This window comes from Rana temporaria, chromosome 2, assembly GCF_905171775.1.
Source record: "Rana temporaria chromosome 2, aRanTem1.1, whole genome shotgun sequence".
NCBI lineage: Eukaryota > Metazoa > Chordata > Amphibia > Anura > Ranidae > Rana > Rana temporaria.
In genome coordinates, this window is record NC_053490.1 from 407,884,541 (window position 1) to 407,905,316 (window position 20,776).

General features: G+C 40.9%; 1 protein-coding gene and 1 pseudogene across 2 annotated transcripts in view; both read right to left on the reverse strand.

Moving 5' to 3' along the window:
• LOC120927460 (steryl-sulfatase-like) overlaps positions 1–20,776 on the reverse strand; it is a 298,126-nt gene that overhangs the window by 24,366 nt on the left and 252,984 nt on the right. The window lies entirely within an intron of this gene.
• LOC120929847 lies at positions 10,132–10,308 on the reverse strand (annotated as a pseudogene).

Consider the following 20,776-nt stretch of genomic DNA (forward strand, 5'->3'; position numbering starts at 1 on the left):
CGCTATGGGCGGATTTGTGGCGCATTTACCACCGCTAGCGGCCGAGAAAGGGTTAAAACTGCCCACAATGCGCTGCTGAAGCAGCGCATTGTGGGCGGTATAGCCGCGCGGTCCCATTGATTTCAATGGGCAGCAGCGGAGGAGGAGCGGTAAACACACCACTCCTTCTCCGCTCCAAAGATGCGGCTAGCAGGACTTTTTTTACCGTCCTGCTAGCGCACCGCTCCAGTGTGAAAGCCCCTTGGGCTTTCACACTGGAGTGAATGGAGACAGATTTTTAAGGGCGTATTGCCCTTAAAAATAAGTAGTAAAATAATCCCACTGTGCCTAGTTTGTATTACAGTTCTCCTAGGGCCACACCCTGAATATGATATCAAGTTGTAAGGTCATGTACTGTAAGATGGACATAGGAGATTTAACTTCACTTTTAGTCCATTAAATTGAGTTTTGTTAAGCTTGTTAAGTAAGGAAAAAGAAAATCTGATAATACTGGCATCTGAACTACAGCAATCATCATATCCCAATGAATGTGGGCTTGTTTACACCACATGCATTGGACTGTGATGATCAATGTAGTTTCAACGCACATACAAGACTTGTTTTATATTTTGTCGAATACACTGCACAGGTGTACCCTGAAATAACTCTGGGGCAGATCCACAGAGATCTGCACCCGCGCAGCGTATCAGAGATACGCTACGCCGCCATACCTTACCTGGCTTTAGTTCGAATCCTTAAAGATTTTGCACCGTAAGTTACGGCGGCGTAGTCTATCTCTGGCGGCGGAATTCAAATAGACGATTAGGGGGGCGTGTTTCATTTAAATGAAGAGCATCCCCGCGCCGAATGAACTGCGCATGCGCCGTCCCAAAATTTCCCGCCGTGCATTGTGCTAAATGACGTCGCTAGGACGCCTTTTGTTTTAACATAGACGTGAATTACGATCATCCCGATTCACGGACGACTTATGCAAAAAAATAAAAAATTCTAATTAAACACGGGGACGACGGCCATACTTAACATGGCAAGTCTAACTATACGCCGCAAAACACCAGCTTTAACTATACGTCGGAAAAAGCCGACTAGAGACGACGTAAAAGAATGCGACGGCCGCGCGTACGTTCGTGGATCAACGGAAATAGCTAATTTGCATACCCGACACGGAAAACGACGCAAACTCCACCCAGCAGACGGCGAAGTATTGCATCTAAGATCCGAAGGCGTACGAAGCCGTACGCCTGCCGGATCTAACCCAGATGCCGTCGTATCTTGGTTTGAGGATTCAAACTAAAGATACAACGCTGGTAATTTGAAAGTACGCCGGCGTATCAGTAGATATGCCGGCATATTCGCTCTGTGGATCTGCCCCTCTGTATTTTATCCCATTGCAACAAATTGTGTGAAACCAAAAAAATGCATCTCTTTAAAAAAGAAAAGCAAAAAACAATGCACCGCAATACACAAAAATTCAGTGCATGTACACATTGTCATTATTGTATTATCTCAAGCAGTTTCCTGGTGATCTTTGTGTACTATAGAAGTACATGTAGTCATGTGGAGAGGAGGAGGTGCTTTGTAGACTTAGAGTGACAATGCTGTTCCTGGGATATACAGTATGATGAGTGTGCATTTTTGTCCAAGGACAGGAAGTATATTTCTAGCAAGATCACAAGAACAAGAAAAAAAAACAGTCACATCTAAGCACTTGTAAACCTTGTGGACTTTCTTTTATTATATTTAGAAAACTAATGATGAAAATTTCTCATAGACCAAGAAGATTCTGCACAAGGGACATAACATATTAAATGTAAGTTTATTGTGCTGATTTTTAGGTTTGTTATTTAGGCTAACCGTATACATTAAAAAACTGATTGGGTGAGTGAGGGTTGGATGGGAACTGAATTTACTGGAGATGATAGGGGTTTCAGGTATACCTATATTAACATATGACCAAAAGCATAAACATTTCATCATAAACTCTCTTTTGAGTGGAATGGTTCAATCTGATGGCTCATTCAGCAAAGTATATGTGATCAAAGATCTTGGTTATCAGCAATCAAGGTATGCTAAGTGGCATTTTCTCTGGAAAGATGTCTTCAGCCTTTTTATTGCTCTTTATTGCTCAAAACCAATTTGACTATTAACCCCCCTGGCGGTGTTCCCAAGTCTGACTCGGGGTGAGATTTTTTGGCTACGATCGGTAACCCCAAGTTAGATTTGGGCTCGCCTCGCTGAATCCACAGGCTTGGTTTACTTACTTTGTCCCTGGATCCAATGCCACCGCGCTGTGTGAGCGAGCGGGACCTCGCTCGATTCACACAGTGTCCTCCTGTGCCGCCGATCTCCGTTCCCTGCGACGTTATGATGCACGGGAGCGGAGAACGGCGCCAAATTCAAAAAGGTAAACAAACACAATACATACAGTATACTGTAATCTTATAGATTACAGTACTGTATGTAAAAAATACACACCCCCCTTGTCCCTAGTGATCTGCCCAGTGTCCTACATGTACTTGTATATAATAAAAAATGTTCTTTCTGCCTGCAAACTGTAGATTGTCCAAAGCAACCAAAAGTGTCCCTTTATGTCAAAAATGGTTTTAGAGCAGCTAGAAAACAGCGATAATAAATTATAATCACTTGCAGAATTGTGCGATAGCGATTTGTGGGGAGATTTGTCATAAAAAAATAAAAGTAATGACAGCGACAATTCTGCAACTGAGCAAATTTCAGTGATTTTGAGTTGATTACATTATTGAATATTTTTTATTATAATTATATTATTATTTGTTATAATTATTTATAATTATTTATTATATTATAATTTATAATTTTGTTTTAAAAAAAATGTCATACCCGGGATGCCTACTAGACTCTTGTTTGGTCAGATTTAAGTGATTTATTCCTAAGAATTACAGGCCTACAATGTAAAACACCAAATTTCCTTGCAAAATAATGGTACCGCTTTCAGCACCTTTTTTCTGAAAGAATCATACCGCCAGGGAGTTTAAAGAGTATCTAAAACCAAAACCAAAAATATTTTATATATATATATATATATATATATATATATATATATATATATATATATATATATATATATATATATATATATATATATATATATATATATATATATATATATATATATATATATATATATAAATTGAAATCCAGCCTGTGTTACACCATGGCCTTCTCCATAGATACAGTGGAAAATGTACAGTGCAAAATAATTTAGCAGTTGTATAAATGTGTTAATATAATAGCATGATGTATTCTTTTCCAGCCTTATTGATTTTATTTTTCAGAGCAACCTTTTCTCCCCTATTATACTCTTTCAATACAGCACCAATCATTCATAATATTAATGGAGTCATGACTCCATTAATGCATTTTAAAAGTGTACAACTTCCACTCTTAAGGAAAGCATTTTAAAGACTATTTTTAATATTGCAGTGGACATGTTTTCATCTTTGATGCAGCACTTTACACTTTCACACATAATACTCACCTACATAAGTAGAATAGCCTCTTCCATTTCCTGCATGATGGACGACAGTGGAGCAGAACACCTGATGGTTCTTTCAGCTCAGTCTACAAATACTAATGTGAATTAAAGCATATTAAAAACTAAAACAAAAATAAATATAATGCAGCTTACTAGTCATTAGATGTGGTAATAACATTGGTTTTCTGTTTTAAGTCTTTATTATAACTTGGCAGTCCTGTCAATAAGATACTTCCTGTCCTAAAGTTAAAAAACTCACTCACTAACTGTATCCATGGAGGAACAGCGTTGTCATCCTAGGTTGATCTCCTGATTTGCCCCACCCCTTTCACCATTCTAACCTAAGTAAGAATGGCATGGTCTGTTCCCACAACCTCTTGCGATTACTCACACATCCCAGGAGACTGCAGGAGTAGCGACTCACAGAGGTCAGTGGGTGGAGCTGGCAAACATCTTCTGGGGCAGGTTGCCTGGATCACGATGGCTAAGAAAGACCAAGATGATAGTGAGGACTCCTGAGAAGCAGGTCACCATAGGACAGCACTGGATTAGCTGGGCAGGTGAGTGTTTGATTTTGGACTTTGCTACATAACAGGTAAGAAGGGGTTAAAAAAATGTGGGGGAAATAAGTTCTTTAAGATGTAAAAAAAGGCATTTATATGTAATCTGTCAATGAGATGTTGATAAACTGTAGTCATTGGAACCAGGGCTATATCTACCCTTATGAACCTATTTATAAAGAACTTATGTGTGTAATAATTCCTTGTTGCCGGGCAACTTTTACTTCACCTAACAGCCAGTTCTAATAGAAAAATTACAAAAGAACATTCACCCATAAGAGTTAACATTCACCAATAGAGAAAATAGCCTAACACTATAGGTTAAGAACATTCAACTGGCCGGGGAAATGAGAAAGACTTCTGTACTGTGTATAGTCTATGGAGAATTTTGTGCAAACAAATCTTCAGCTGCAGTATCAAACAAAAAACATTTAGCAATGATATTATTACCATTACTAAATATGACAGCTTCCTCCTGGTTGTAAGGAAGCAAAATATTCTTAAAGTTAGTTTCCTATCATGACTGAATGTTAGATAATGTTACATTTACCCAGCAAAATGCAACAAAGAAAACTATTAGGCCTCGTACACACGACCGTTTTCCTCGACAAAATCCATCAAGAAACTTGGTGGCAGAGCTTTTTTGCTGAGGAAAACGGTCGTGTGTATGTTTTTTGTCGAGAAAACTGTCGTGGATCTCGATGAGAAAAAAAGATAACTTCTCTTTTTCCTCATCGGGAGTCTCAATTTCCTCGTTGTGTTTCTCGTCGGGCTGATTTACGACGAGAAACACATTCGAATCGTCTCTCACCAAACTTTTCCTTAACGCGCAGTAACATGAGATTAGTAAAATCAGCCCCAAGAGTGGCGCCAGTGGAATCAAACTTCCACTTTATAGTGCCGACATACGTGTTGTACGTCACCGCGTTTGAGAACGACGAGATTTTGTCTTGACAGTGTATACGCAAAGAAAGCTTGACAAGATTCTTGACAAGCCTGACAAGTAACTCGTCGAGGAAAATTATGTTTCTTTTACGAGGCCTTACACACTTCCTCTTTTTAAGATCATATACAAAATCAATTGCTCTTAGAGAAAAGCAAGGGTGTTCACACTGTGTTAGAGGCCAGTTTAGAGAAGTCTGACAGTTGACTGCCAGTTTCTCATGTTAAGCCCTGTACACACGACCGGGAACCCCATCAGGAAAAAACTTTGGTTTTCCTGACAGGATTCCTGGCAAGCTTTTTGCAAAGCCGTGCATACAGACGGCCATTCAAACGAACCGCCGTTCTTTTGAATGGCAAGAATGCGGTGACGTCATCAACTACGATGAGTCAGAGCTCGTCACATTCGATGCCGTCGCCGCCATCTTGCTACACCCCACACTATGCCTTGTATGCTACCGCGCATGCGTCGAAAGCTTATCGAGCATGCGCAGGTTTCCCTTCGCACAGGTAAGAATACAGACGACCGGGAAAACCTGACGAGAAAATAGAGAGCAGAGTTCTCTTTTTTCCAATCGGGATTCCCGGGTGTTTTCCTGACAGGAAAACTGCTAGGGAGCATACACATGGCCGGGATTCCCGGCCAAATGCTCTCCTGGCAGTTTTCCTGCCAGGAAAACCGGTCGTGCGTACAAGGCTTGTGTTTGAGAATCTGGTTTAAGGTTAGGGCTAATGGTATGATAGGATGAAAGTAGGATTTGTTGCAAATAAATGCAGGGGGATTATGCAAATTTAGGATTTTGGTGGCAGACATACATTTTGATACTGATAACTGTATTTGTGTGTTAACCCCCCTGGTGGTATGATTTTCAGATTTTAGGTGCTGAAAGCGGTACCATTATTTTGCAAGGAAATTTGGCGCTTTACATTGTAGGCCTGTAATTCTTCGGAATAACTGACTTAAATCTATCCAAACAAGAGTTTGGTAGACATCTCGGGTATGATAAAGTTTGAAAAACAAAATCATAAATTATAATATAATAAATAACTATAAATAATTATAACAAATAATAATATAATTATAATAAAAATGATTCAATCATTTAATCAAATCAAAAACACTGAAATTTGCTCAGTTGCAGAATTGTCGCTGTCATTACTTTTTTTTTTATGACGAATTTCCCCACAAATCGCTATCGCTCAATTCTGCAAGTGATTATAATTTATTATCACTGTTTTCTAGCTGGTCTGAAACCACTTTTGACATAAAGGGACACTTTTTGGTTGCTATGGACAATCTACAGTTTCCAGGCAGAAAGAACAGTTTTTATTATATAAAAGTACATGTAGGACACTGGGCAGACCACTAGGGACAAAGGGTGTGTGTATTTTTTACATACAGTTCTGTAATCTGTAAGATTACAGTATACTGTATGTATTGTGTTTATTCATTTTTTTGAATTTGGCGCCTTTCTCCGCCCCGTGCGTCGTAATGTCGCAGGGGACGGAGCTCGGCGGCAAACAGGCACTGTGCGAATCGAGCGAGGACGCCGCTCAATCACACAGCGGAGAGGCATCGCAGGATCCAGGGACAAGGTAAGTAAACCCTGCCTGTGGATGCTGCGAGGCGATCCTGAGTCTGGCTCGGGGTTACCGCTCTTGGTTCTGAAATTCCACCCCGAGCCAGACTCGGGAATACCGCCAGGGGGGTTAAAAGACTTGATCCTTTTTCTGGCTTAGTGTTTGCAATTTTGTAATGATTTTAACATACTGTATATACTAATTATAGGAAGGGGTATATGATGTGGAATAGTCAATGTTGTGCCTTCTTACATTACATAGTTAATCTGGTTAAAAAAAAGACACTAGTCCATCCAGTTAAAAAAAAAAAAAAAAAACAACAACCTACAATTGGTGAACACCAGTTAGTGCTTAGACGCCCTGCTTTAGAGAGCCCACATCATCCACCAGGATAACCTGCTTGTGTATTTATACTGCTGGTCAGTGGGAGATTTTCTATTGCTATACCTACTAGTCTCCGGGACTGACCCCTGACAATGACACTCGTTTGATGTATCAATGTACCAAACATTCACTGGCTAGCACACTTGGTTTGTGCTTTGATATGTTTGTGAAAGTGATTACCGTATTTATCGTATAACACGCACCCCAACTTAGGAGGAAAGTTTCAGGAAAAAAAAGTTTTTTTTCAAATACACCACTTTGAAGCAAAATAATAGTCAGTGCCAATCGATGCAGCCTGATTAGTGTCCATCTGCAGACTCAATGCAGCCTGATGCCCATATGCGGCCATCCAATGCAGCCTGATGCCCATCTGCAGCCTCAATGCAGCCTATGTGCCCATCTGCAGCCTAATCTGCACCCATCCAATGCAGCCTCAATGCAGCCTCTGTGCCCATCTGCAGCCTGATCTGTGCCCATCCAATGCAGCCTGATGCCCATCTGCAGCTTCAATGCATCCTCTGTGCCCATTTGCAGCCTGATCTACCCCCTTCCAATGCAGCCTGATGCCTATCTGTAGCCTTACTACCTCTCATGCAGTGCAGGAAATCAGGAGGGGGATGAGTGCCGCCGAAATCACCGAGCTGTCATCTTCTGTTTACAGTACTCGGCTCTCAGTCGGCAGTCACATACACAGTCCCGCCTCCGCCATTGCCATTGGACCAGCTATTGTGATTGACATAACACTGGTCCAATGCCGGTGGCAGAGGAGGGATGTGTGTGTGATGTCAGAGCCAAGTAAACAGGACATGCTGGCTCGATGATTCCGGCGACGCTCGTCCCCCTCCTTCTCCTCCGAGGTACGCTATCTGTGTATTACACGCACCCGTGATTTCCCTCCTATTTTCAGGGGGGAAACGTGTGTGGTATATGCCAATGAATACGGTAACTTGATGTAAATAAATCTAGTTTGCTTTTACTCAAGTTTTTTTTTTAAGCTCTGACTAAAAACAATGCAAATTCCAGGTGGCTGTTATCTTAGTAACTGATGTTTTAAGAAATGCAGATGGCACCTATGAGAAAACATACAAAGTTATATAAAATATTCTCACAATAATAACAAACAAGGTAAAATAATTTCCAAGCATCTTGTGAATCAGCAGCTGCCGCAGTTGCTGGGAACTTCTGTTTCCCATAGTACTAGTCTACCATACACTAGTGCAACAGCACTCCATCATAAAAATATATATACACACACACACACACACACAAACTTTTTAGATTGCCCTGGGCTCGTTACATTTAGTATATAGCTTTTCTGTGGCTAATTGAACTGCAATTCATGTTTCAGGTTCACTAAACATGGTGGCTGATTGCTCCTGTCTGCTTCTGGAAGAATATTCCAGAAATAGCATGGGGGTATCAATCACTGGGTTATGGATAGTTATCTGACCCTAGTCAATGCTTGGGAGGCCTACCCAGAAGGCATGACTGGGGAGAAGATAAATATTTGGGAAGATCTGCTCAGATCTCTCTTCTCTGAGGCTTCTCTCCTGGCAGGGGGCCTGTGTAATTTCTTCTTCTAAGGTTCAACATTTGCTATAGGCTGACGGTCTAAAAATGGTTTGCCTGAAGGCAATTCACCTGTGTAATCTTGACTGGAGAGGTGGGTGTATTTTGCCTGAAGCTTCAGTTTTCTTCTGATAGTGACTGCTTTTATTGGGTCTCAGATATACTGGCTGCCCTCTCTATAGTCATCATTATTTTTCAGGCTCCTACCATAAGGTCTATTACAGCTGGGAAACAATAAGAATGCTGCCCTCCAAGATCTGTGAGTGCCTTTGGATATACTGCACCCTCAACCCTCCTTCCTGCATTTTTCTAAAGATTTGTAATGAAAGGTAAAAAGACCCATAGATTGAGCCTGAATTGTTAGGTGTGCTTCTGAGACTAAAAACTGGACAGGTAATGAACACCCATGTTATTTCTAGTGGGCCGCTCCTGCGGTTAGAGCTACAATTGTATGTTTTTAGTGGAAACGCACTGACACACAGAGTTGTAGGTCCTGTCAGTGACTCCTGTAGCTTAAATATATAAAAAAAAAGTGAAAAGCCTATGGCGTGTGAACACACCCAAAAACTCCACCCGGTGCAGAAAAAATGTGCACACACATAAAGAGTGTTCACAAAAACGTGCAGACGGGTGCAACGTCAAATGGTCCTCCTGTGAAGAGGGACCCAAACCCTGATCCCCCGGGGCATTAGGCTCCAGACGGGGACTGAGGTACTGTGGTCCGAGCAAGCGAAGCCGACACGGACCCAAATTCCTCGGAGGGACTGCCGAAACAGAACCCTCCCAGTACTAGGTGGGGCTCCCCCGAAGGGAGACCCCATGAGAGCAAGTGAACTAAGCCAGAAGACCATGTCCACCCACTCCCAAGACGTTCAGGGCTGGCCCGAGGACCGGCACCCTAATAATCTCACAGTGAACAAAACGTGCACAAACAAAAATAAGACAAAAACGTGACAAACATAGGCTTAAATAAAAGAAAGTGGGGGAAAGGGATAGTGAAGAGGATAGTGAAAGAAGTGGTTATTGTGATTAACAATGACCAGGCCCTTCGGCCAGGAATAAAAAATTCCTCCAGTCCTAGCCGAAAGGCCCGGCCCAGGAGGCAGGTGCTAAAAAAAGTGTATATCTGGTGCAGTGACCGTGGTATCTTAAATCAATGTGTCCCTCACACACAGTGATCTTCAGATACCCCTGGACTGCCACTCCAGGGGCACATGCACCATAGGCTTTTCGTTCCATATCCGACCCCCAGACCGGTCAGTGCAGCCCTCCACCCCTGCCAGCAACCCGGCAGATTTGCATGGTCCTACCCCGTCCACCACAGGGCATTACCAGCTCCTCCAACCGGATCGCTGACAGAGATAGCACTTACACCAGCCAGCCAGAAGGCCAGACTAGAACTCGGCAAAAAGACCAAGACCAAGCGCAGCACCCATCCTTACCAGGAGCACCCTTCCAGATGGCTCAGACTCAACCATGGGCCGGCCCCCAGTAACTGTCTGGCAGCACAGCGTAGTCCCTGCTGAAACCATCCTTCCAGGTGCAATAACGTCATTGGATTGCATCCACCCTCCCCATGTAGGAGGTGCTTCAGCGCTCCGCTGACAACTGATAAGAACAGATACTACACCTGATCCTAGCCAAAAGGTCGAGAAGCGACAGGGAAGACACCACGATCAGCACGGCCAAAGTGCAATGGCCGAGCCTCGCCCTGGGAGAACCACCTTCATGATCATGGCGTCTCCCCTGCCAGGTAAGGCAACATTGAATCAAACCAGTGAATGACCTATAAATTGACTGTCCATGATGATAGGACAGAGGAAATCTAATAAAAGCAAACACATAGCAAGTATGACAGCATTGGATCAAACCAGTGAATAACTGGACAATAATAATGAAATAACGGTCCATGGTAATAGAACAGAAGATATCAAATGCGTTTCAACAAAAATAGTGAAGGTCTTCTTCAGGGACAATACAATTCAATACAATACAATACAATTCCAGATTTTTCTAGGTTAATCCTATGTGCTAATGATTCAACAAGTGGAAGTCATAGCTCAAGAGCAGAGAAGGGATGGACCGCTGTTGGTGTGCCGACAAGCAAGGAGGGCCAAGGCTACAAAAAAAAGGCCCCAATCTCAAGTCGAAGAACCCCAAAAGGGGCCAGGGCAATTGAAAGACCGATAAGTCTCAGCAGTTACTTCAAAACCTTAATCACATGCAGTGCATAGAATCACTGGATGCAGGGGTAATATGGTGACGGTGCAATGAAATGTCCAGAAAATAATATCAATGTTGAATTATCAATATTTTTGCCACATACAAAAAGCACCAGAGCTGAAGAGAGAAATGGAGATGGAGCCTTTGTTAAAGCGGAGTTCCGGCCACAATTTCACTTCTTAAATATAAATACCCCTGTAATACACAAACTTAATGTATTCTAGTAAAGTTAGTCTGTAAACTAAGGTCCGTTTTGTTAGGTTGTTACAGCATTTAGACACTTTATAAAGTAGAAATTGACTGGGGCCATCTTAAGTGTGGGCATCATGAAGCCAGACTGTATGACTTCCTGGATTTCAGCCTTGCAGATCTCGCACATGCTCAGTGCTGCACAAGCAGTGTCAGATCAGGTTTCAGTCAAGTCACATGATTCTTTGAGACTGGGGAGTGTACAGACTCCTGGAAAGTTACACCCACTACATTCCCAGGAGTCTGTGCGGTGTAGGTTAGGAAGCATTAAGCACCTAGGTGCAGGAAGTGGGAAGATTAACTATTCTGCCTAGCAACAACACTTTGAAGGCATCTAAAAAAATAAAAAAAATTCGTAAAGGACTAATGACATTTTTTTAAAACTACTGATGTAATGTTATATTTATGGGTGGAACTCCACTTTAAGTAGAGGCATATCCCATCTGACTGTGACTCTCAACCATATCTTGTAATGCAGCTGTGCAGTGTACGCATCTTCATTTCTCTCTTTAGCTCTGGTGCTTTTTGTATATGGCAAAAATATTGATATCACAGTGCTTATAATTTTTTCAAACATTTTCTGAAGACATTAACACAAAACGTTTGGCACTGTGGGTATGAGAGCTTCAGCTGTGACAGTGAAGCACCTGTCATTTGCCCTCCCTTTCCTCTCCCCTTGTCCATTTACAGAAAACCTTATTCTATTCACTGAATTTGTATTATTTTCTGTGAATGTTTTTATCTAAAGATTCTGAGAATGCACAAGGGAGAGAAAAATGATGGTAAACAAGAGGATCCCTTCACTATACGAGAGTTGCAGCTCTCATACTTGCAACACCTGAAGTTCTGCACTGACAGTGGTATCCAGAAAACAAATGAATTGATTATAGTATAGAGTATAGAGTAAACAGAAGCACCCCATTGCAAAAGGTAAGTATTTTTGCTTTAGGAATTGTGATAAATCTCTGTAGCTGTAGTATTTTTTTAAATAGAGAAAGCCTAGCTAATAACTGAGACACTATTAACCCTTTCCTCAAGATAGCAGCTAAAATTATATTCCACATTTGCTAAATCACAAAAATGGCCATAGCTACACAATTGCTGAAAAACTATGGAATTAGTGAAGAATAGAAGCTAAACACTGCCATCTGGTCATCAGCAGGTACTGTAAGACAAACAAACAATATAAATGTAAAACTAAATTCCTATGTTTTATTCAAATAAGCGGGTTCTGGGTTCTTGACATAAAAGCAAATTTAAACTCCGTTATTTTTAGAAGTGAAATGCTCTGGGGACTGATAGCCTTAGTTTTTATGCGAGTCATTAAGCGGAAACTCAGGTTAGCTTCTAAAAAAAAAGAACACATTTTCTTTCCCACATTTTCAGAGCTAATTTACTATACCTGCTGTTCATTTTAGGATTTGCAATTTCTTTTAATATTTCTTCAGTTACAGTTTGTTTTTTGTTTTTTCTAACAGACGTGGAGTAAATCCTATGAATTGCTACTCCCCTGAGGCTCGTCTCTTAATGTTTTAGCTGTGTCAAGGTGTCTGACAATATTCCAATTACCATATGCTGAAATGGCTTAGAATTACCCTCCTAAAGATTTTGTTTCTTCTGTAAAACCGCTTAGACTTAACATTTTGTCACAGTTCAATCAGGATGCTGCTAATTTCAGTGAAGAATTTGTGGCACACAAAAGCAGTAGAAAGGCCAGCAAAATTCAATAAATGAAGCTAAATAAGCTGCATGAAATTCTTCTGCAGTGTGATTGTAGGAAATAGAATATGGTAATGCAGATAACGTAGATGCCTACAGGTTAGAACTTACAGTATATTAACAATACACATTAAAAGAGCACAATGAGACAGTAGTAAAATGTTCTATATGGAATGGTATAACTGGATAATGAGCATTTTCCTTTTTCTCTACCTTTGTTTTCTACAAGTGTGATTTAGACAAAAAAGGAAATGGTCTACTTATTATATTATTATAATTCTTATTAAAAGATAAGTATGGCTTTTTTTGTTCTATTTATACTTACCTAGTTGGATGCAGCATCGGTCTAATGCTGCATCTGTCCCCGCTGCCTCTACACTGAGAACCGAGCCAACGAGCACTGCCGATGGCTCAGTTCTCACGGATCCCCAAGAGGAGAGCTGTTGACTGTCATTTAGCAGCTCTTCTCTCTGCTCCTCCACACACACTGGTGTGCTTAGCTGTGGAGGGGCATGGAGCGGCCATCTCAGCCTCTCAGAGGCTCACTGAGAGGCTGAGATGACTATCAGTTCAGGCACTCGGCAGATCAAGACTTCATTGTCATGATGACACGGTGCCTGGACTGAATCCTGTGATGTCAGCAGAGAGCGAGGACTTCGCTCTCTGCTGAAAACGGGTCACAGTACAAAACAAATTGCACTTCTGTGACCCATAGGAGAAGTCCAGCCAATCAAGCTCAAGCTGGACTTCTCCTTTAGGTAATAATAATAATAATCCAAGCCTGGCTGGTTTCAGTGGAAATGATATACAGTTCCTCATTTAAAGTGCATCTTGCATTAAAATACCACATTGCAAGGAAACAATACTCACTCTACACCTTAGCGTTTGAACCAATAATGTGTGTGCTGCTGAGATCTCACTGGGCCTCATTGTGGGATCTTTGGAGAGCTGAGAATCCCATGTCTTGGAAATAAAAAGATCCAGCAACACACATTTTTTCAAGATTTAGTATTCACATTTTTGAAGATGTTGTAAGCTCAGTGATGTCACCCTTGCCTAGGCAAATGCTTGAGAAGCCAGGCTTAAGGTGAATATGTATGCATATTACATTTGACTGTTGATCAACAAAGCCATGTCACAGTGGGGTTGATTAACTAAAACTGAAGAGAGGGAAACATCTGGTGCAGCTGTGCATAGTAGTCAATCAACTTCTAACATTAGCTTGTTCAATAAAGCTTCAACAAAAAAACATGGAAGCTGATTGGTTTCTATGCAGACCTGCACCAGATTTTGAGCTCTCCAATTTAGTAAAGCAATCCAACAGTGTCCAGGTCTCATACAGCGAGGAAATGTTTGCTCTTTTAGTTTTAAAAAGTAAAACTTTCCTAAAACCTACTTTGCTTTTCAATTTTGTATGTTGAAGTAGAAGGCAATTCAAATAAAAATGTATGTGGATGCAAGATTGGTATATTTTCTTCAAAAGCAAGTTTAGCATGAAATCAGGAGAATGCATTGAAGCACCTTAAAGTGGTTGTAAACCCACTATTTGGACTTTTACCTACAGGTAAGCCTACAACAAGGCTTACCTGTAGGTAAGGAGAATATCTCCTAAACCTGCACGGTTTAGGAGATATTACCCCCGCAATGCGGGCGGCGCATGCGCAGGGGGGACTCCACGGCTGAAGGACCGGCATCGCCGGACCCTGCCGATTTTAAATCTCCCGCGCGCACGCGCGGGAGTGACGTCATCGCCGCTCCAGCCAATCACAGCGCTGGAGCGGCGATACCCGGAAGACACGCCGGAGCAAGATGACATCCTGCTCGGCGTGGACCAGGTAAGTGGTACACACCTCGTTCCGAGGTAAGTATTTCATAATAGGCTAGTATGCGGTGCATACTAGCCTATTATGCCTTTTGCATTGCAGGTTTGGGGGAAAAAAAAAAAAGTTTATGCGGTTTACAACCGCTTTAACTGGTGCACAGTTCAGCAGTTGTCATGTGACCTGATGTATAACAGTTGAATTTACTTTTCAACATGATAAATTCACTTATATATAGCATCATTGTTTCTATTTTGTATTGTTTCTCATTTTATAGACTTGATTTGTTGGGGTTTAGGATGCTTAAGCTAAGTACTGTTGTAGCAAACCTTAGCTTTATCTATGTGGGGCAAAACAATAGGTGCATTTTAATACAATATTTCTAAGTAGAATTTCCTTTGGTTCTCCACTGGTCCCGCCAACCACCAAAAGCAAGAAAAGAAAGCATTGGGTAAGCTCCTGCCCTTGTGTAACAGGGCTGGTCCAGTCACAAGACATTAGTACGGTTACATAAAAGGAAGGGACGTGAGTCACATGCTCCTCCACACCATATAGTGATGGAGGTAAGAAAAGCAAATAAGTTGCTTTGTCGTGCATGGGAGAAGCATAGGTTTTCTCAAAGTGTATCTAAGCCACAAAATACAAATGTACTGTACTGTATTATATTGCAGCCTACCCATCTTTAGATGTGGAGGATGTATTTGTTTTATTTTTTCTTGCCTTTTTTCCTTTATTTCCATGTTATGATCCTGAAATAACTCACTCCTCCACTATATTTATGGAGGGAGCCATGGTTGGACTCAGGCTGGACTACGCATGTCTCCCTTTTAATGGGGAATAGAGGGAGTTAGTAATTTATAAAGGTAAAATATAATTTGTTTATGCTTCCAGTTCATCTCACAGAAAGTAGCAAGGACATTGCACTCTGGCAAAACCAATTTCTGCATTTGCTGAAGATGTTCTAAGCCTGAAGAAAAAAGCTAAAGCAGCCCCACAGAGAGGAACTTGCAAGCTGCAATATACAATTTTTTGGTTTTGGGTTAAGATTTTAATACATTTTGCCTTATTTTTAAATTATACTGTTCTTTACGACTAAAGAATTCTACTCTTAAGTTACTGATTTAGGTAACTGCCTTTAGGATAAAACTATATCTTTATTTAAAATAACATTTTTATAGCTTAAATGTTTGGTTCATCTGCATGCTAATGTTATGATGTCTGTGAAACCAAATGAAAGGGGACAGCTTTCTAAATATAAGACATCTGTTGATTTATGACACCTTTCTAATACCTTATCAAGGTTAGCTTCTTTCATTAATCTGCTGGCAAATTCCAGAACTGTTATTTTTAACTAAATATTTAATAAAATGCGGACCTTACTATAAAAATAGGGAGGCTTATGCAAGATTAATTATGAATTTAAATTTTTAGATTTTTTTCCTAGGGACAGAATTTTTTTTTAGAATGCCTTAAGGTTAAAGCCATGAATTTCATGAAAGTGCTCTTTATTGCAAGTGTGAATGAACATGTTGAATTATTTATGTGTTATTTTGTTCCTAATATTGGATTATACATAAACATATTACAAGTCATCTGTTGATATGACATTGGGCTTCTTATTTCTGGAAAACAGGGAAACATCTGATTAGGTAGGATCATTTAACTGTAAACATTAATATCTAGACTTTAAAATTAGTAAACCAATAATTATTTAGGCCTCTGTAGCTTGTCTAATAAAATTCCAGCCAGCAGCTCCCTGCAATAGGTGCAGCTGAATACCTAGCTCCAGTGGGTAACAAGTAAAATATTTTCTCTCTGGTAGAGCTAGGTACACTACTGCTATCAGATACTTCTGAAAAGCATATGAACCATTGCATGAATAGCAACACTGAACTAATTCATGTCCAAGCAGGGCCAGTTTAATTGTACCTTCTCTTACAATAGTACTTTATTCAAAATTGATTTATTTTTTTCCCTACATATATCATAATGTAATGTTTAAAGCTAAAAAAAAAAACTCTCATGCTGAACTTTAAGTTTTACAATGCTGTGTTACATTAAAACTGCACATATATGGAATTCTTGTAGTCAAAACGTTGCCACATATTTTGGGTTAAATATCCAGGGCTCTTCTAATTACTGAAAAGTTGTCTTGGAAAAACTGGGCCCCATTCAGGCCTCTTCCCATTGAACTGCAGCACATTGGTTTTTGTGCATTGAGACAATTTTCAACATGCTGCATTAGGCAGCTATTCAACACATGAAAAAATAGGTCTTGCTGCAAAGTACCTTTTAAAAAGAATGACACTGTCTAATGCACGTATAGCATGTTTGCAGTGTTTGGGCTTTACTGCATGTCACTGCAAATAGTTGGCTTACAGTTTTCTTATTTTTTATCTTTTAAAGGGGTTGTAAAGGTTTGTATTATATTTTATAAATAGGTTCCTTTAAGCTAGTGCATTGTTGGTTCACTTACCATATTTATCGGCGTATACCACACACTATTTTGCCCTGAAAATCAGGGCAAAATCGTGGGTGCGCGATATATGCCGATACTCGCTTTCCCGCGCCGAGTTTGAATACTGCGCCAACATATACCGAGCGCAGTACACTTGTGTATAGTCGGGCAGTCTCGGCTACACTCGCGCTCATGTCCTGTATGTCCAGGACGTCAGCGCGGGCATTGCCGACTATACGCGAGTGTACTGCGCTCGGTAAATGCCGGCGCAGTATTCAAATTTGGTGCGGGAAAGTGGGAAACGAGCGAGGACGCCGCAGAAGGACGCCGGACCCGACGAAGAGGACACCCGAAGCCGCAGACGGACGCCGGACGCGACGAGGCCGCCAATGGACGCCGTGCAAGACACCAAACTGTAAGTACAAAAATCTTTTTTTCACAGGAATTTCTGGGCAAATTTAGGGGTGCGCGCTATACGCGGGAGCGCGCTATACCCCAATAAATACGGTACCGTTTCCTTCAATTTACCTTCTAAATGTTTTTTTTTGTTTTCTTTGTCTGTATTTCTTACTTCCTGTTTCACCTCACTAAGGTGTTCAGTAAGCTGTTCTAAATGACTTTCCACTGCTCGGATGATGGTGTAAAGCTTACTGAGGAGAAACAGGAAATTCAAACAAAGAAAAAAAACATTTAGTGAACCAACAATGCACTAGCTTAAAGGAACCTATTTAGAAAATAAGAGACAAACCTTTACAACCCCTTCAACTTAAAAGTATGAAACAGAAGATATAAGTATTGACTACCAAATTTGTGCTATCCTAACAAGAAAAAAAACAGTTTTTTTGTTAGGATCGACTACTAAAGTAAAAAGTTTAAAGGCACAAAATCCATCTATAAAACAAAAATGTATTGTAAAGGTGTGGAAACTGCTCTGGGGCTGGCTAAAATAAAGGTTTCATAATTGTTTAAACTACTTCTCTTGCTAAAGAATGCCACAGCATATTTACTGTATACCACCCTAACAATTATATATTGGGAGAAGTTCAGTAACTACGTTACTATATGATGAGCATGCTTGATGTCTCTTTAATTTTCTTTCTCAGTAAAATAAAGTAAGTGAAAGGCAATCTCCCCAACAGGGAGTAACTGAAACCTGACAAATAATAATAATAATAATCACTGGAGTTCACAAAAGTAAACTCCAAAAGATGCACTCATTGTCAACTGGGTTTTTCATCTGCACCACTAATAGGCATCCATAAATAGTTTTGAAGAACATAAAGTAACTCAAATGTCAGACTCTAGTACACTTTCACAGAAGCACTAATGTATGAAATATAGCAAGATATGTTAGAGGGTTGTTAATGTCCTTCCTGATTTAAGCCTATAATTTGCAGCATTAAGCCTAAGAGAAGGTAATGCTTTTAATGTATAATAGCAGATACAGAAAGCTAAATCGAAAATCCCTAGGCCCGTGATCCTATATTATTTCTCGAAGTGGGCAAATTACTGGAACCTTATAGATGTCTGAAACCTGTCTTTTCTATCTCAAAAACACATATTTGAGCAAAGAATTGCTTCATAGCTAATAGCAACAAATTAGTTCTTTTCACCTTTCCATTGGATAAAAATGAGAACTTGATTGTAAGCTTTTGGCAACAATAGATAGAGGCTCGTTGTTTGATTTTGTAGGTTTACAGATGTCCATTTAACAGATAGCTATTAAATTCGATTTGCTATATAACAAATATGAGGATAACTAGCATGTGTCACAACTCCCCTGAATGATCCTAATCTACCTGGATATGAAATTACCCGCAAGGAAATCTCCCCCATCTGTCTGTACAACATGTACTCTACAATCAAGAAGTTGGCTTCAGAATATTAATTTGCAGATCTTTAAGATGCTACATGTACTTAGGTTTAATCTCTAAAGGATAGCACTCTCTGAAAGATGATACATGGTTAAAGCTGAACTCTAGGAAATAAAAACTACCCTTGCAGTGGGGCACCCCAATACTGCCACGGTTGAATGCAAATTTTTGTACAGGGTAACATTTTGAAGCCATTTTTACCTTATCCCTTACTCCCACAAACTTCCTCCTCTCCATGTGACCGGTCCCCTGTAGTCGCTTGTCTTAGGCGCTTTATTCATCGCTCGCATTCTGATGTTTTGACATGCAATGCAGGAGCAGCAGTGCTGCATTGTAGGTGAGGACATTGAGAGCCTGACCACAACCCAAAGTGTTGGAACAGGAGAATGCTGGCTGCTGGGGGAGTGAGGGGTAAGGTGCAACATTTGTGGAATGGCAACCAACTATAGTACCTAAAAATCTCCATAGACGACGCTTTAAGTTTTAAAAGCGGTTAGATGAGGTCTTTTGCCAGAATTATTGCTCTCGCTCTAATGATTGTGGCGATACCTCACATGTGTGATTTGAACATTGTTTACATATGCAGGCGCATGTGGTTTCTTTGCTGTGTGAGCTCACGGGGACGGGGTGCTTTAAAAATACACATTGTTTTCCTCGACGAGTTCCTTGTTAGGCGTACACACTGTCAAGACAAAATCTCCTCGTTCTCAAACGGGGTGACGTACAACACATACAATGGCAGGGGAAGTTCGATTCCACTGGCACAACCCTTGGGGCTGCTTTTGCTAATCTCATGTTACTGTGTGTTAAGTAAAAGTTTGGTCGGAGACGATTTGCACTTTTCAGTCTGTTACAGCGTGAAAAATGTGTTATCTCCATTACAAATGCTACTTTTACTCCCGTCTCATATTTTATTCTGAGCATGCAAGGGTTTCTTAGCATACACACCATCGTGTTTCTCGTCGAAAACCAGCCCTACGAGGAACACGATGAGGAAATTAAGACTCCGGTCAAGGAAAAAGAGAACTTGTTCTCTTTTTTTCTCGTCGAGTTCCTCAACGGTTTCCTCAATGAAAAACGTATACACGACCGGTTTCCTCGGCAAAAAAGCTCTCCCACCAAGTTTCTTGATGGATTCTGTCGAGTTTCTCAGTCTTGTGTACGAGGCCTAATAGTTTGTGACAGACACTCTTTATGGAGGGATCAGGGGTCTAAAAAATCCCTCCTTTGCACTTCAAAGTATTCAGAATACTGTAATTTTTTTTTTAAATGGAGCCATTGGCAGCCCAGTAAACCGACGTTGTCGCATCTGTGATTTTACATAGGAGATGTTTCCGGCTTTGTTTGAGTCTCAGGATAGCCGGCAGAAGTGCCGGATCGTGGCTTGGGTCTCCCATGGGTCAGGAAGCCTGGGAAGAGCGGCAGAAGGCAGTAGGTGGAAGGGACGTCTCCTCCCACTTCTTTAGGATTGGTTGTTATCCCTAAAGAGCCAATCACCCGCTCTAAAAAAACGGTACCAGGGTGATGCCTGCAGCAGGCATTACCTCGGTTTAACACCTTCAAGCTGAGGCCCCATATGTGCCTATGGTTAGCGCTAAGGGGATATACTACAGTGCAGTGCAGCGTATATATTACAGTGCAGTGCCCAGTATATAGTGCAGTGTAGTGTGAATAACACAGTGTTGTGGTGCTACTGAAGTGTTGGTGCTTCACCACTTTTTTGGAATATCAGGTTCTGTTGCTGCATTATTAGTACTCCCCCTTTTGTGTCACAGGTGTTATTCCTTCTGTGTCCACACAGCAGTGGTATACTTATTTTTCTTTCATGGCGTTGCAGCACTAAGAATATTTAGGGCATAATTGCTGTCCCCCCTTCTGCGTTCCAT